The following is a 16,699-nucleotide window of genomic DNA, read 5'->3' as shown; positions in this document are numbered from 1 at the left end:
CAAGAAGAAAACTCAAGAGGAAGAAGAAGATGGAGTTACAACCACTTGAATGAAAAATCAATTTTTCATTCCACCTAAAAGTGGTCGGCCACTTCAAGGCATGTAACCCCCATGGAATATCAAGAGTCAAGTCTCTTGATCTCCTCCATGAGGTGGCATTTGGTCAAGTCAAACTTGACCAAATGAAGAAGCCTTGATGATGTGACATTGGTCAAGTCAAAGTCAAGTCAAAACTTGACTCTTCATCTTCCTACTTAAGTCAAGTCAAACTTGACCACTTCTCTCCCTTGGTTGATCTAATCTAACCATTGGTTCAAGTCAATTTTAATTTAATGAATCTCTATTCATTGAATTAAATTAATTAAATGAGTCTAAGTCCAAATTAGACTCACTTAACACATGAACCAAATTGAGTCCAACTCAATTAGCCTACTTTGGATTACTCTTAATCCAATTTGGTTCATCATATGAACGTAATCATTTAGGTTCATCTAATGAACCTAATCTTCATCTAATTGCCCTTAGTGTGTGACCCTATATGTTCTTGTAACGTTGGCAATGCCCCTAAACCCATTTAGGAGCATAAGTAATGAGCGGTATCTAGCAACACATCATTACTACCCAAGTTACAAGAATGTTGAGATCCAATATCACCTTGTGACTACTAATTGTGACTCCTCACAAAATATGATAAGTGTCCTTCTATCCTAGACATCTAGATTGATCAATATGAGGCATAGACCGTGTCATCCTCTAATCAATCTAAATCTTGAACTCCAAGTAGACTCACTAAATCAAATGAGCTCAATATCTCATAATGACTCATTTGGGCATGGCCATGCACTTCGTGGTCTCACTCTATCAAGAATACTGATGTCGCTCCCGTCATATGGGAGGGATAGATCCCATCTACATCACTCACATCCCTCTACATAATTCGTTATATACCCAGTAATCGCCTTTATAGTCCACCCAGTTACGGGTGACGTTTGACGAAACCAAAGTACATAACTCCTTATGTAGGGATCCATGGTGACTTCAGGTCCAAGGACTAGTAGTCATACTAATAGCCACATGAGAAAGTATATGACACTCATATAACGATCCATGATACTTTCTCATGGCGGGTCATTCAGTATACATTCTCCAATGCATACCCATGTGTCAACTTGATATCTCCATATCCATGACTTGTGAGATCAAGTCATCGAGTTGACCTACATGCTAGTCTTATTGCATTAACATTGTCCTTGAATATTAATATTCGACTAGGAATGATTAAGAGTAGTGTTCCCTATATCATCTCACTATCGATTCAACCAATCGATTGATATAGGTAAGAACCTTCTACTCAAGGACGTTATTATACTTAGTTTATTTGGCACAAATACAAGTAAGTATAATAACCAAAAACCAAATGCCTTTATTTATATAGAATATGATACAACAAGTCCAAAATACAATCATCAAATGATTGACTCTAGGGCTCTAGCTAAGAATACGATAGTGTGGACGTATACAAAATTGAACATTTGTAAGAGGAGGGTTTTACCCATTAATTATCTTGTCAATAAATCTTTATGACAAATAAAATTACCTCAAACACCGTGAATTTTGTATGCCACGATAGTGTGGACGTATACAAAATCAAACATTTGTAAGAGGGGTTTTTAATTTTATTATCTTGTCAACCTATTTATTTGGAAAATTAATAGTTGGTTTTCTTCAGTCACACAAATAATAGCAATGACTCTGATGGAGAGGATACTATTAGACGTGCCTAAATGTATACCATTACTTGACACTAAGTCCATTAATAAGATTGTGCCCCTTCCGATGGAGAAGATCACACGCTCTTAATTAATTTCCTATAGTCATCTAAAATAGAAGTTTGATCTAGTGATCCGCAAACAAACTCATCCCATATGGAGGAAGGCACTCAGAGCCAACGCGCAAGTTTGTTTGCATCACTTACAAACTAGTAATGGAGACCGTGGAATTTATTAAAATAAATCCCTCTCCCACTTAGTTATTTAAAATGAGGAATTTTAAACTATCCTAGTATACATCACATGCATACACACATCACAGTAAATAAAAGCAATAAATATGGAAATTTATTTTCCAACTATTATGGCCTTTTTCCATCACTGTCTTCCGTGTGCTCCAACCCTAGCTGCTGCCATCTTTAGCCACCACCATCGGGTCGAGTCGTCGCATCCATCTTGCTTCTTATTTCGCTGCGCCTCTGGTGCTCCAAAAGTACCACGTCTCTCGAGAATCCAATCCGCGACAAAAATAGAATTTTACATATATCGATCCTATATTCCATAAAGGAATGTACATGTATCCTAAATCGAATAAAAAAAATAAAATTCTAAAACTAATACAGCTCCTGCTGTATTTAACACATACAATCATGCACACACAAAATAATGCCCTTGACATGTCCAAGGGTCCAATCACACACAACATCTATAAGCCATAATAGTTGGAGCCTGCAACCACAAAGTTAGCACATCCTACTATTATCCTGCCTAAATTATGTATGACATGTGCATAACCTAATTTTAAAACCAAACACACAGAGGCAAACCCTTGCTCTAATACCAATTGTTGGTTAGTCCTAAGAAAATCATACCGGTTCCACTGTACAAAAATTTTGTACAAGTGTCGAACCTTTCCTTAAATAACCTATTGTGTTCTTTAGAAGTTAAATTAGGAATCGTAGATGGAACTTAACATCATTGATTCCAAATTTAACTTATCTGTTCTTAATGGTTTATATTTGAATCGCAAGCGGAACTTAACACTATTGATTCAAATCCACCTATGTTATTAATTTCATTAAATATAAATTTCCAAAATTGGATTCCAAGACTGCATGGCGAGGCGCATGACCTTCTTGGATATGGGAGCAACCACCACCGCCTAGATAAAGCCTTTTAAGGAAAGTTAATATTTAATTTCCTTAAATAACTCTAGGTTAACCAAAAAGAACAATCGAATCACAAATTCGAAAAAATAAAATAAAAGAAACACAACTTCGAAACAAATCCGAAAACTCTAGAATCATATACCTCTTGTGTTTGGTATTTCCAAAAATAACTATACAAAAAAAACTAGTATGATGCGGAAAACAATTACTAGTTATACCTGTTAGGACCTTCGGATGCGGCTAGAGAGGGGGGGTGTGAATAGCCGACCTCAAATTATCGTTTCTTCCTACAATTTAGGTTAGCGCAGTGGAAATACAATGTAGAAACGAAAGTGGAGAAGATCAAACCTCAAACACGATGATGTAACGAGGTTCGGAGATGATACTCCTACTCCTCGGCGTGTCCGTAAGGTGGATGAAGCCTATCAATCCGTCGGTGGATGAGACCCCGGAAAACCGGCTAACAACAACTCCTTCTGGGTGGAGAAACCTCGCCACAAACTCTTTTGCAACAGCAATAAAGGAGTACAAGATAGAGCAAGAAAACAAGAAGAATATGAATGTAACAACACTTTTCTTTCCTTCTTGTCGACTGGAGTTCGATGAAGCAACAACTTCACGATGCCAGCAGTAACTGATCAGCAAACCAGCCGAGGGAAGCTCACACGAAGCTTCAGAAACACAGAGCTCAGCAAAGCTCAGATCGCAAGAGTGAGGAACAAGAAGAGCCGTTCCTGTAGAGGCCCTCGACCTCGATATATATCCTGCACCTGTGAAGAAGACAAAGAGCAACACAGAAATCTAGCCGTTGTGTCACAACGGCTAGGCCTGGACCGATCAGGCTCCAACCTGATCGGTCTAGGAGTCTCCTGATCGGTCTATGGACCGATCAGGCCCTAGGCTGATCGATCCCCAGACCGATCAACCAACTCTCACAGAGAGTTGGCTTCGAAGTCTGATCAGTCTGTGGACCGATCAGACTATAGGTGGATCGGTCCACAGACCGATCCCCTCCTATCGCTCTCTGAAGTCCATCGCTTCCTGATCGGTCTACAAACCGATCAGTTAACCCACAGAAACATTCTGTTTGGTTACTGATCGGTCACCAGACCGATCCAGACAATCAGAGTATCACTGGATCGGTCACCAGACCGATCCAATGCCTTAGAGCTTCCCAACCCTAAACCCTAAAGCCTTCCCGGTCTAGAGAACGAGCTACCGAGCCCTCTCTGACATCGTCATGCCAAGATTCCATACTTGGACTTCTCCCGTGCCAAGCTTCCATACTTGGACTTTTCCCGTGCCAAGCTCCCTGCTTGGACTTTTCCGTGCCAAGTCTCCATACTTGGACTTTTCCCGTGCCAAGTCTCCATACCTGGACTTTTCCCGTGCCAAGCTCCCTGCTTGGACTTTTCCGTGCCAAGTCTCCATACTTGGACTTCTCCGTGCCAAGTTTCCATACTTGGACTTTTCCGAATCAGGTCAACTCAAGTCGGGTCAACCAGGTCAACCTTGACCAAAGGTTGCACCCACAATCTCCCAAGTTTGTATTCTTGTCAAACATCAAGATACAACCTTTTCTATTCTCGTCAAACATCAAAATACAACTCGAGTCAGGTCAACCAGGTCAATCTTGACCTAAGGTTGCACCAACAATCTCCCCCTTTTTGATGTTTGACAAAAACCATAATCAAGTTAGGTTAACCCGATAACCTAACTTAGGTTTTCCAATAGTTCTTCTCCCCAAACTCCAATGTTTTTCCTTGAACATTCTCTAGACATTCTCCAAACATTCTCCCCCTTTTTGACACACATCAAAAAGTGAATCAAGGTCAAGAGTTTCTTTCTAATAAAAGTCCCATACCTTTCATTGAAACCCTTAATTTCCCCCTTGACACTAAAATCAACAATCAACTTAGTGATAATCCCATATCACTCATCCTCAGAAATCGAGTAAAAACTCCCCCTAAAAGTCAACTCCCCCTTGACCATTAGGTAAAACTCCCCCTAAAGGTCAACTCCCCCTTGACCATTGCACCAATAATGTCTTGGAGAGTTTCAACCCTTTAGAAATCAAAAATACCAACTTCCAGCTGAAATTTCAGACAATCATCGAAAATCAGCATTTTGGCACGCTCTGATCGGTTACCAGACCGATCAGAACCTCACTGGATCGGTCACCAGACCGATCCATACTTCCCTGGACCGATCAGGATCCCCTCTGATCGGTCCACAAATCTCTATTAGGGATTTCTGATTTTTCTCTCGAAATTCAGAAACCCCTAAAAAATCACAGAAAATTCTAAAAATTGTAAAATTTTGAGGATACATTCCTCATAACATATATTATCATGGAAAAATAGTTTTCTATGAAAATAACTTCCATTTTTAAATCTTGATACAAAGTTCGAAAGACTTTGAAATAGTTCAAGGTTAATCCATGTTTGTATCAACTTGCTCAATGATGAATGCTATCACTAGAAAAGCTTCATCAAGATTTTTCAAATCAATTTTGAAATGATTTTAAACCATTCAATTTAGGATCACAATCTTAGGGCTAAATGTACATAACTTGTACACAAGCTTTCCCTATGATCCTCAATTTCGAATTAGGCTCATTTAGGTACAAGAACTATGCACCTTGATCCTAACTCATAATCCTAATATCTCACACACATCTAAGGTGTATCAAACACATCCAAGTCAATTTTGATGTGAGATATGGGTTTAGGTTATCTTGAGCTAAGTTCTCATGCATTTTCTAAACAACAACTTGATCTCCATATCAAATTGTGTTTTTATCCTTAAATCAAATTAATTGATCATAAATGCAAGAGATGATGACATGGCATAAAATAATATCATAAGTGGAAATATGTGCCAATGTCATGATGTCATGGCATAAAGTATGAAACTTAAATAAGGCATGACATATAACTAACCTAAGCATTATCATGACATTTCAAATGATAGTAAATTAGATATGATGTCATGACATGGCATATGACAAACAATATATGGTAAATAACATATAAAGGTATAGAAAATACCTAATTCTAGCTTTAGTTGCCATTTTTGATAATTTTGATCATTTTACCATAAATTCTATATTCCTAAGTGTAATAGACCTAAAATCATATACTAAAGATTTTTAAATCACTATGTGCCAATTAGATTGACCCTAGAAAACTCCTCAAATGTGGTTGGCACATCCTAATCACCTTAGGAATAATTCTTAATTTCATTTTCAAGGCTTGATTACACCTTGAAAATTCCTAAAATGTCACCTTTTGCCATGAGTAGGTTAACTACCTATCCAATCAAGGTTGGCACACCCTAAACCATCTAGCGTGAAGGAATCACTCTCCTAGGAACCCAATACCTATTTGAGCTCATTGGGTTCACTAAGTATTCACTAGGGATGACTTCCCTAGCAACCCTCCTAATGACCCTCCTAGGCTTTAAAGCCTTGGTCATTTGGGACTCATCAAGATCAACTCTAGGGGTGACTCCCCTTGTGACCTTGGTGATGGTCTTCTTAGCCCTATGTCTTGTTCCATAATCGAATGGAACATTATGATAAGCGGGCTTGACCACTTGAGACTTAGGTTTGTGACCCAAACCTCTCATGTCCTTGGGCTTTGGTTTTTGACCCTTAGACCCTAGAGTTGACTTCTCCAAATTCTTAAGAGTCTTTTCTAAGGTGTCAAGTCTTGACCTCAAGACTTGATTTTCCTCCTCTAATACCTCAAGTTTTAATTTGTCATTTTTCTTTGAGGTATTCCTAGGCATATGTCTAGTTGTTTTAGGATTCCTATCTAGGTTTTCCTTAACCTTAGATGAATTAATTCTAGGGTTGGCATTTCTAGTATTATCCTTACCTAGACTAACATGTTTGGCACCTAAGCACATGTATCGATTTCTATGGTTATCATGCTTATCATCATTGGTAATTGCAATAAAGCTACTAGCATGTTTCTTATTAGAATTGCAATAATGTGCCTTAAAGGGTACCTTAGGGTTTGCCTTAGCTCCCCCTATAGATGTGCTTGGTCTTTTTTCCTTGTGAGGTTGCCTCCCCCTCGGACATTGGCTCATATAATGTCCCCTTTGCTTGCATTGGAAGCACACCACGTGCTCCTTGCCCTTACGTATCGGGACTCCGGCTTCCTTGACCTTTGGCGCCGGTGGAGTCTTCCTAATCCTCTTTGGACATTTACTCTTGTAATGCCCATATTCCCTACACTCAAAGCACATTATATGTAATTTATTTGAAATTAAGTTGCTTGAGTTACCTAGGGTTGAGGATGGATATACGCTCTCTTCTTCATCCCTTCCGGAGGTAGAGGCTTCTTCTTGTACCAATCTTGATGAAGAACTCTCCTCCTCTTCTTCCTTAGATGTTGAGTAGCCCTCAACTTCTAATTCCATACCTCCATGATGTGAGCTACTTGGCTCACTTGACTCCTCTTCATGACTTTAATTGGAGCTCTCCTCATGGAACTTAGCCAAGTTGTTCCACAACTCCTTGGCATCGTTGTATCCACCTATCTTACACAAGATATCATTAGGTAATGAAAATTCAAGGATTTTCGTTACCTCATCGTTGATTGTGGATTGGTGGATTTGTTCCTTCGTCCACTTCTTCTTCTCGAGAGGTTCTCCCTTTTTATCCACCGGAGGAGTAAAACCTACTCGTACACAATTCCAATTCACTAGGTTAGTCATAAGAAAATACTTCATTCTTACCTTCCAATACGCGAAGTCATCGCGATCGTAGAAGGGTGGAATCGTGATGTCTTCTCCAAGTAGATCCATTCTCTAGCTTGTGCTCCCCCGGGTGTTAATCAGACGAAGAGCAACCTTGCTCTGATACCACTTGTTAGGACCTTCGGATGCGGCTAGAGAGGGGGGGTGTGAATAGCTGACCTCAAATTATCGTTTCTTCCTACAATTTAGGTTAGCGCAGCGGAAATACAGTGTAGAAACAAAAGTGGAGAAGATCAAACCTCAAACACGATAATGTAACGAGGTTCGGAGATGATACTCCTACTCCTCGGCGTGTCCGTAAGTTGGACGTGTTGATACAGTCTGACCTGGCTGTTGTTTTGATGTTGACACAGATTTAAGTTTGTATCAGATGTTAATTAAACTTGGTTTGATTAATGATCAAGGTTGATCAAGTGGAAGGGAAAAGTCCAAGTTGGAAACTTGGCACGCGAAGTCGGAGAGGGCTCGGTAGCTCGTTCTCCAGACTAGGTCAGAGAGGGCTCGGTAGCTCGTTCTCTGGACCGGACGAAGTCGGAGAGGGCTCGGTAGCTTATTCTCCGGACTAGGTCAGAGAGGGCTCGGTAGCTCGTTCTCTGGACCTGACGAAGTCGGAGAGGGCTCGGTAGCTCGTTCTCCGGACTAGGTCAGAGAGGGCTAGGTAGCTCGTTCTCTGGACCTGACGAAGTCGGAGAGGGCTCGATAGCTCGTTCTCCGGATTAGGTCAGAGAGGGACCTAAGTGGACATTCCATGGTACATTGGATCGGTCGGCAGACCGATCCAGTGATACATAAGATAGTGGATCGGTCGGCAGACCGATCCAGTGAAACTAAGTTTCCATGGATCACTCTGTGCTACACTGAGTGTAATCTGATCGGTCTGGGACCGATCAGGAAACACTCAGTAGCAGACCGATCAGGAGATGGTATTGCGAAGAGAAGAAGGCAGGGATCGGTCATGGAGACTGATCCACCTGCAGCCTGATCGGTCTCCACGAACGATCAGACAAGCTGTGGACCGATCAGGATATGTCCTGATCGGTCCATGGATCGGTCTGGTGACCGATCCACACACACAATCAGTTTTGTTTCTGCGATTCCTCCACTGCATTTGATCTGCCTGATTCATATAACCCTCTGTGCTGTTAGCTTTTGAGTTTGCAGGATCACAGGTATCATTCCAAGCTTAATTTCAAATTAAGTCCATAAGAGGAATACGACAAATGGCCTTTCTGCTGTGATTCGCGGCACATGGTGCATTTGAGGCATCAACGGCTACTGGTGTGATCTGGCTGCGATCCGCTTGACTCCTGGTGATTGGTTCGAGCGCAGAAGACACCAGTGAAGACTGTGATTTCATTGGAGTGAGTTCAGAGAACCAGTAAGGAGGAAGAGGGATTGGCTGCAGCGATGATTCTGTGCAGATTGACCACGATCCGTGACAGCAGAGGACAGGGGCTTAAGAAGCAGTAAAAAGCGAGAGGAGAGAACAAGAAGCAAGTAAGAAAAAGAAAGTTCTGTTGATCGTTGAGGTGTGCTAAGTTCTTGAGCTCTCGGGTGAAAAACTGTTGTTTGTGAGTTCTCTATTTCCACTAATCCTCGCGTGGTTGTAAGCGTTAGTTAATTCTTCTTTGCCACCGAGCTCTGTAAGTCTTGTGCTTTAACATATATCTTCCTTGAGACTTTGTGGAGAGGTTACTCCACCGAGAAGGAGGATCTTGAGCCGGAATTTTTCCGGGGTGCGATCTACCGAAGATCAAGGGGTCGTCCACCTTACGGACACGCCGAGGAGTAGGGGCAAGTTATCCCCGAACCTCGTAAATCCTTGTGTTAGTGTGCTTGTTTCCTCCTTGTTTTAGTTTCCTAATTCCGCTGTGCTAACAAGTTTCTTTGTAGAAATCTTTGTTTAAGTTTTTAAGAGGCTATTCACCCCCCTCTAGCCATCTAAGATCCTAACAGGACGAAGCCTATCAATCCGTCGGTGGATGAGACCCCGGAAAACCGGCTAACAACAACTCCTTCTGGGTGGAGAAACCTCGCCACAAACTCTTTTGCAACAGCAATAAAGGAATACAAGATAGAGCCAGAAAACAAGAAGAATATGAATGTAACAACACTTTACTTGCCTTCTTGTCGACTGGAGTTCGATGAAGCAACAACTTCACGATGCCAGCAGCAACTGATCAGCAAACCAGCCAAGGGAAGCTCACACGAAGCTTCAGAAACACAGAGCTCAGCAAAGCTCAGATCGCAAGAGTGAGGAACAAGAAGAGCCGTTCCTGTAGAGGTCCTCGACCTCGATATATATCCTGCACCTGTGAAGAAGACAAAGAGCAACACAGAAATCTAGCCGTTGTGTCAGGCAGCTGAGCTGAACCGATCGGGCTCAACTGATCGGTCTAGAATCTCTGATCGATGCGTGGACCGATCGAGCCTAAGCTGATCGGTCCCGGGCCGATCAACCAACTCTCACGAGAGTTGGCTTAAATCTGATCGATGCGTGGACCGATCAGACTATAAATGAATCGGTCCACGGATCGATCCCTCCTTTCGCTCTCTGAAGTCCATCGCTACGATCGGTCTGGCCGTCGATTAACCATAGAAACATTACATTTGGTTCTTGATCGGTCACCGGACCGATCAGAATAATCAAGCTTTGGATCGGTCACCAGACCAATCCAATGCCTTAGAGGTTCCAGCCCTAAACCTAAAGCCTTCCGGTCTAGAATACGAGCCGAGCCCTTTCCGACCTAGTCCGGAGAATGAGCTACCGGCCCTCTCCGACTTCCACGTTCGGTCCGGAGCGAGCTACCGGCCCTCTCGGCCTAGTCAGGAGAGCGAGCTCTGAGCCCTCTCCGACGGTCTGAGAAGCGAGCTCCGGCCCTCTCTGACCTAGTTCGGAGAATGATCTACCGAGCCCTCTCCGACTTCGTCCGGTCCAGAGAACGAGCTACCGAGCCCTCTCTGACCTAGTCCGGAGAATGAGCTACCGAGCCCTCTCCGACTTCGTCCGGTCCAGAGAACGAGCTACCGAGCCCTCTCTGACCTAGTCCGGAGAACGAGCTGCCGAGCCCTCTCCGACTTCGTCATGCCAAGCTTCCATACTTGGACTTCTCCCGTGCCAAGCTTCCATACTTGGACTTTTCCCGTGCCAAGCTCCCTGCTTGGACTTTTCCGTGCCAAGTCTCCATACTTGGACTTTTCCTGTGCCAAGTCTCCATACTTGGACTTTTCCCGTGCCAAGCTCCCTACTTGGACTTTTCCGTGCCAAGTCTCCATACTTGGACTTCTCCGTGCCAAGTTTCCATACTTGGACTTTTCCGAATCAGGTCAACTCAAGTCGGGTCAACCAGGTCAACCTTGACCAAAGGTTGCACCCACAATCTCCCAAGTTTGTATTCTTGTCAAACATCAAGATACAACCTTTTCTATTCTCGTCAAACATCAAAATACAACTTGAGTCAGGTCAACTCGAGTCAGGTCAACCAGGTCAATCTTGACCTAAGGTTGCACCAACAATACCTTTCTTTGTAAGCAAAAATAACCTCTTGATCTTCTACTGTATTCCTCTTCTAACCTCGAACGTTGTGTGGGCAACGATCTTCCGAGATGAGAACCACCAAGCACCTTCTTCTTCCTTCTAGGTTTCGGCCACCAAAAGCTCCTCCAAAGATGAAGAGGTTTGGCCACCACCAAGCTCCAAGGGATGCTAAAAATATCGCCTCCTTTTCTCTTCTTCTTCTCCAAGCAAGATCCGGCCACCACAAGGACTCTAAGGAAGAGATGAGGTTCGGCCACAAGATAGAGAAGAGAGAAAGAGGAGGGGCCGGCCACACCAAGGAGGAAAAGAGAGGAAGAAAAATAGAATAGAGGTTGTCACCCATGAAGGCTCCTCTACCTCCTCTTTTATAATCCTTGGTCTTGGCAAATAAGGAAATTTTAATAAAAACTTCCTTAATTCTTTTGTCATGAAAAGGAAAATTTATTTAATTAAAAATCAATTTTCTTTTCATTATTTCAATGGTCGGCCACTTTAAAATCTCCAAGCAAATAGAATTTTAAACACAAATTAAAACTTCCTTATTTGATTCCGTAAATTTTTTAAAAAAATTCTCCAATAATTTTCCCTTCATGGTGGATTATAAAAAAGGAATTATATAAATTAAAATCATTCTTTTAAATATGTGGATAATTTCCAAAAGCAAAGTTATCTTTAAAAATTAAAATCTCCTTTTAATCTACAAATAAGGAAAGATATCAAATCTTTTCTTAATCTCTTGTAGAAACTTATAAAAGAGATATTTAATTTTAAACTCTCTTTTAAATCATGAACATGGTTTAAAAAAGGAAAGTTTTCTTAAAATTAAAATCTACCTTTCAATCTACAAATAAGGAAAGATTTCAAATCCTTTCTTAATCTTTTGTAGAAAGCTATAAATGGAAAGATTTAAATTTCAAACTCTCTTTTAAAACCATGATATCCACATAAGAAATAATTTTAATAAAAAACCTTTTTAATATGATGTGGCCGGCCACCTAAGCTTGGACTCCAAGCAATTGGTCGGCCACCTTAAGGCTCAACCTTTAGGCTTGGCCGGCCCTAAGCTTGAGCTTCAAGCTTGGCTTGGCCGGCCCCTATAGGTTGGGTAAGAAGGTGGGTATAGGTGGGTATAATTCTCTATATACGAGAGGCTATGATAGGGACCGAGAGGAGGAATTGGTTTTGGACTCCCGATGAAATTAAGCTTCCCATGTTCGCCCCGAACACACAACTTAATTTCATCAATAATAATTCATTCCACTAAAGAACTATTATTGAACTACCGCACCAATCCCAAATTACATTTTGGGCTCTTTCTTATTATGAGTGTGTTAGTCTCCCTGTGTTTAAGATATCGAATGTCCACTAATTAAATGAGTTACTGACAACTCACTTAATTAATATCTTAGTCCAAGAGTAGTACCACTCAACTTTATCGTCATGTCGGACTAAGTCCACCTGCAGGGTTTAACATGACAATCCTTATGAGCTCCTCTTGGGGACATTATCAACCTAGATCGCTAGGACACAGTTTCCTTCTATAATCAACAACACACACTATAAGTGATATCATTTCCCAACTTATCGTGCTTATTGATTTATCGAACTAAATCTCACCCATTGATAAATTAAAGAAATAAATATCAAATATATGTACTTGTTATTATATTAGGATTAAGAGCACACACTTCCATAATAACTGAGGTCTTTGTTCCTTTATAAAGTCAGTATAAAAGAAACGACCTCTAATGGTCCTACTTAATACACTCTAAGTGTACTAGTGTAATTATATAGTTAAGATAAACTAAAGCCTAATTACACTACGACCTTCCAATGGTTTGTTCCTTTCCATCTTAGTCGTCAGCAACTGTTTATAATTTATAAAGAACTGATAACATGATCTTCTGTGTGTGACACCACACACCATGTTATCTACAATATAAATTAATTGAACAACTACATTTATCATAAATGTAGATATTTGACCAATATGATTCTTATTTCTAGATAAATGTTTATACCAAAAGCTAGGCTTTTAGTATACATCCTAACAGGAACATCAAGTCCTCCACAATCAAGGAGGGTAAGTTGAATTTAGCCCCCTTCAGTTTGGATAAAGCGAAAGAAACAGAGGGATCATTGAGGAGATTGTTGGTACTAGGAACTAGAGGTAGATCATATATCCATTGGATAGGAAAAGGGGGAGGAGAAGGGAGACGCATATAGAAAAATTTGTGACACCATTCCCCTTGAGGAGGAATTCAGTTGAACAAAATAGCCTTAGGGCGAGAATGAAATTTGAAGACACCAATATCTACTTGGCGTGGAACAAAGAAGTGATGAAAAAGATGAGGGGATAGAGGAAAATCTAGCAGTTTAGACACTCCAACGAAACCCATAAGGATAGAAAAAGACTGAGGGATAAATTGATTAAGGGGAATATTAAAGTTGATACTAACATCAGAAAAAAAAAGGGATGAAGAGGGAATCGAAAACCTTGTAGAACTTGGTCCCGAAAGATGGATATGCACCCAGAGTAGGAAGATGTGGGTTATCCTGTGGGGTAGGACGAACTATATAGGAAGGAAAATCATAGCTCATTTGTAAATCCACCTCCTCTGTTTCTATGAGATCGTAAGCGCATGAAAGGAACCATGCAGGGGAAGAAGTGGCCATGGCGGAACAATAGAAGGAAAGCAAACAAGGGAGGAGGAGAAGAATAAGAACCGGAAAAAGGAGAAACCCGAAAGCATAAGGGTATATAAAATAATAATATCAAAGGTAGTTCATGTAGAATTTAAGTATAAAAGTGGGTATAGAGAAAGAGTATGAATCCAAAAAGGAAGAGTACCCGGAATCATAACCGTCATAAAGAGGTAATGTCATCAAAGGATAAAATCGAATTCAAAAAGAAGGATGGATCCCAAGAAAAAGATGTTAAGTTTGGTAATCTTCCTTGGGAAACGCAACCAAGTTTCTCTCGACATAGGCTTGATTCTTAAGAGAATCAAACAAATATGGGGAAAATCGGTTGGGTACTAGATTGATAAAATAATTTCAGATTATCTATTTGAGTAAAACAATAAACTCGGACAGGCATAATGGACCGAACGAGATTTAGTTAAGTATAAGGCATTAGTCAATATGTTCCCGCATAAGGATATATCGACCAGGTATAGTAAACCAATTGATATCGAAATTAGCACATCAAACGGGACTTGGTTAGGAACTACCGGACGAGACTTGTAAACATAAGTATGAATCGGTTAGTTACGATAGACCGACCGAGATGAATACTATTCTAATATATGGATTTGAGATTTATAAGGGTAAGTTAGGTGACATCCGCCATACTGAACCAGATGAAATTTGGTTAAGTATAATGCATTAGATGATATTCATAAATACAAGTATAAATCGATCGAGTATAATAAACCGATCGATATTAAGAATATTACGATAGGCTGCACTAAATCGAACGGGACTTAATTAACTACAAAATACCAGACAATATTTGTCAACACTAGTATGCATCGACCGGTCATGACAGATCGGTCAAAATGGAAAATATTATAGTATATTGAGTGAAGTTTTATGGTGGCAAGCTAGGCGACACTCAACATACTTAGACAAAATAAACAACCACCACAAAAAGGAACAGATTTAATAATAAAATTAGAAGTTCGACTTCACATAAACCAACTAGTCTGTCTTCACAAATCCTAGTCAACCTTACAATGATTTAAATTCGAGTAAGAAAATCACTCTATCGTTAACTGGGGAAACAGATCGGCAGGCCTGTTATCAAGAAGTTTGCGACGATTCAAGAAGTTGGGAGGAGGATCATGAGATAAGAAATCTTCTTCTCGCAATTGTTTCACCGCTCCTTCAGCTCCAACAGTGAAGGCTGCCAAGATCGACTTTACAATTGGCCTATTGAACTCAATAGAGTTAATCATGATGGTGGCCCTATCCTTGAAGCGATTATCTTCACCAGCCTTATAAACAACCAAAGCCATCTGAGAAGACTTTAGCTCAGCTTCTTTTGTAGAGGTCTCATTTTTAGCTGAATTTAAGGAAGTACTTAAGGAGGTTATTTCATCATCCTTCAGTTGCAAAGCCTTGAGTTTATCAGCTAGTGCAGACTCATAATCAGATTTTAGCTTGTTGGTCTCAATTGTCTGCTTCTCTAGCTTGGAAGTTAATTCCTTATTAAGGTCTGTAGCTGATTTAAATTGCGACTGGAGACTCTCAATTTGAACTTCAAGTTGTTTCTTGGAGGTAGTGGAAAGCGTGGAAGAAGATAACTCAGTAACCTGCTGTTTTAGCTTTTCGTTCTCGGATTTCAGCTTCTTGTTCTCGTTATATAAATTGTGCATTAGCCGAGACAAGCCCATGTTTTCTATCCATCGCTAGAAATGTAATAAAGGGTTATGACATAGTCACTGATGAGTAATAAGTAGATACTAATAAACATACCTGAGTTTCCTTATAGGAGAAACGATCGATTGTTTCAGGAGTAGTAAGTTCTTCAAAAAGAGGACGAATTTTCTCCCAAGCACTAGCAAAGGAACCTCCTAGCAGTATAGGGAGGACAGGAATGGCAGAAGAACCCGCGGAGAAAGAGGAAGTAGGAATAGAAGTGTTGGGTTCTTCGGGCCGCGAAAACCACTTTTTCTCGTCACGGAAACCCTGAGTCACCCAAAGCGATGGATCTCGTGCAAAGATTCATAAACAAAATTATCGAAAAACCTTTTTCTTGTACGAGTTTGTAAAAACTTTAGATCTACACTAAAGTTAAGATCATTACCCTTGTAGCGAAGCCCTTCGCGTTCCCGCTTGTCCAAGATGTCGCCGGATCTCTAGTTGTCAAAGTAGACAACCTCTATATGTATCCACACGGACACAAGTAGAAGGAGATGACCAAAACACAAGGTGTGCTAGCACCAATGGAGTGTTCGGCCAAGGAATGGGAGAAGGAGAAGAGAGAGCACCCAAGGGAGAAGAAGAGTGAATGAAATCAATAAGAGGAAATTCAAACAACCCCTTAGCCATCAAGTGGCCGGCCACTCTAGGAGGTGTAACCCCCACATTAATTCCAATTAATGTGGAGACCATTAAGAGTTGTAACCCCCATGAGGTGGCACTCTAGGATGATGTGGATCAACACTATTGGTCCACATCTTGCCACCTCACTAAATGACATGGCAACAAGTGTAACCTCCTCATTTAATGTGGGTCGGCCACATTAAATGCTATGGAGGCTTGTAACCTCCATGAGGTGGCACACATTGATGATGTGGAGCAATCCTATTGGTCCACATCTTGCCAACTCACTAGTGCTGTGGCAAAAAGTCAAGTCAAACATGACTTTTTCTCTTCCTCTCAAATCAAGTCAAACTTGATCAAATCTCTCTCATGGTTGATCTAATCCAACCATATGATTCAAGCCA

Source organism: Zingiber officinale, chromosome 11A (assembly GCF_018446385.1).
Source record: "Zingiber officinale cultivar Zhangliang chromosome 11A, Zo_v1.1, whole genome shotgun sequence".
Lineage (NCBI taxonomy): Eukaryota > Viridiplantae > Streptophyta > Magnoliopsida > Zingiberales > Zingiberaceae > Zingiber > Zingiber officinale.
The sequence above is the reverse complement of the archived record's forward strand: the minus strand, read 5'-3'. Positions refer to the sequence as shown.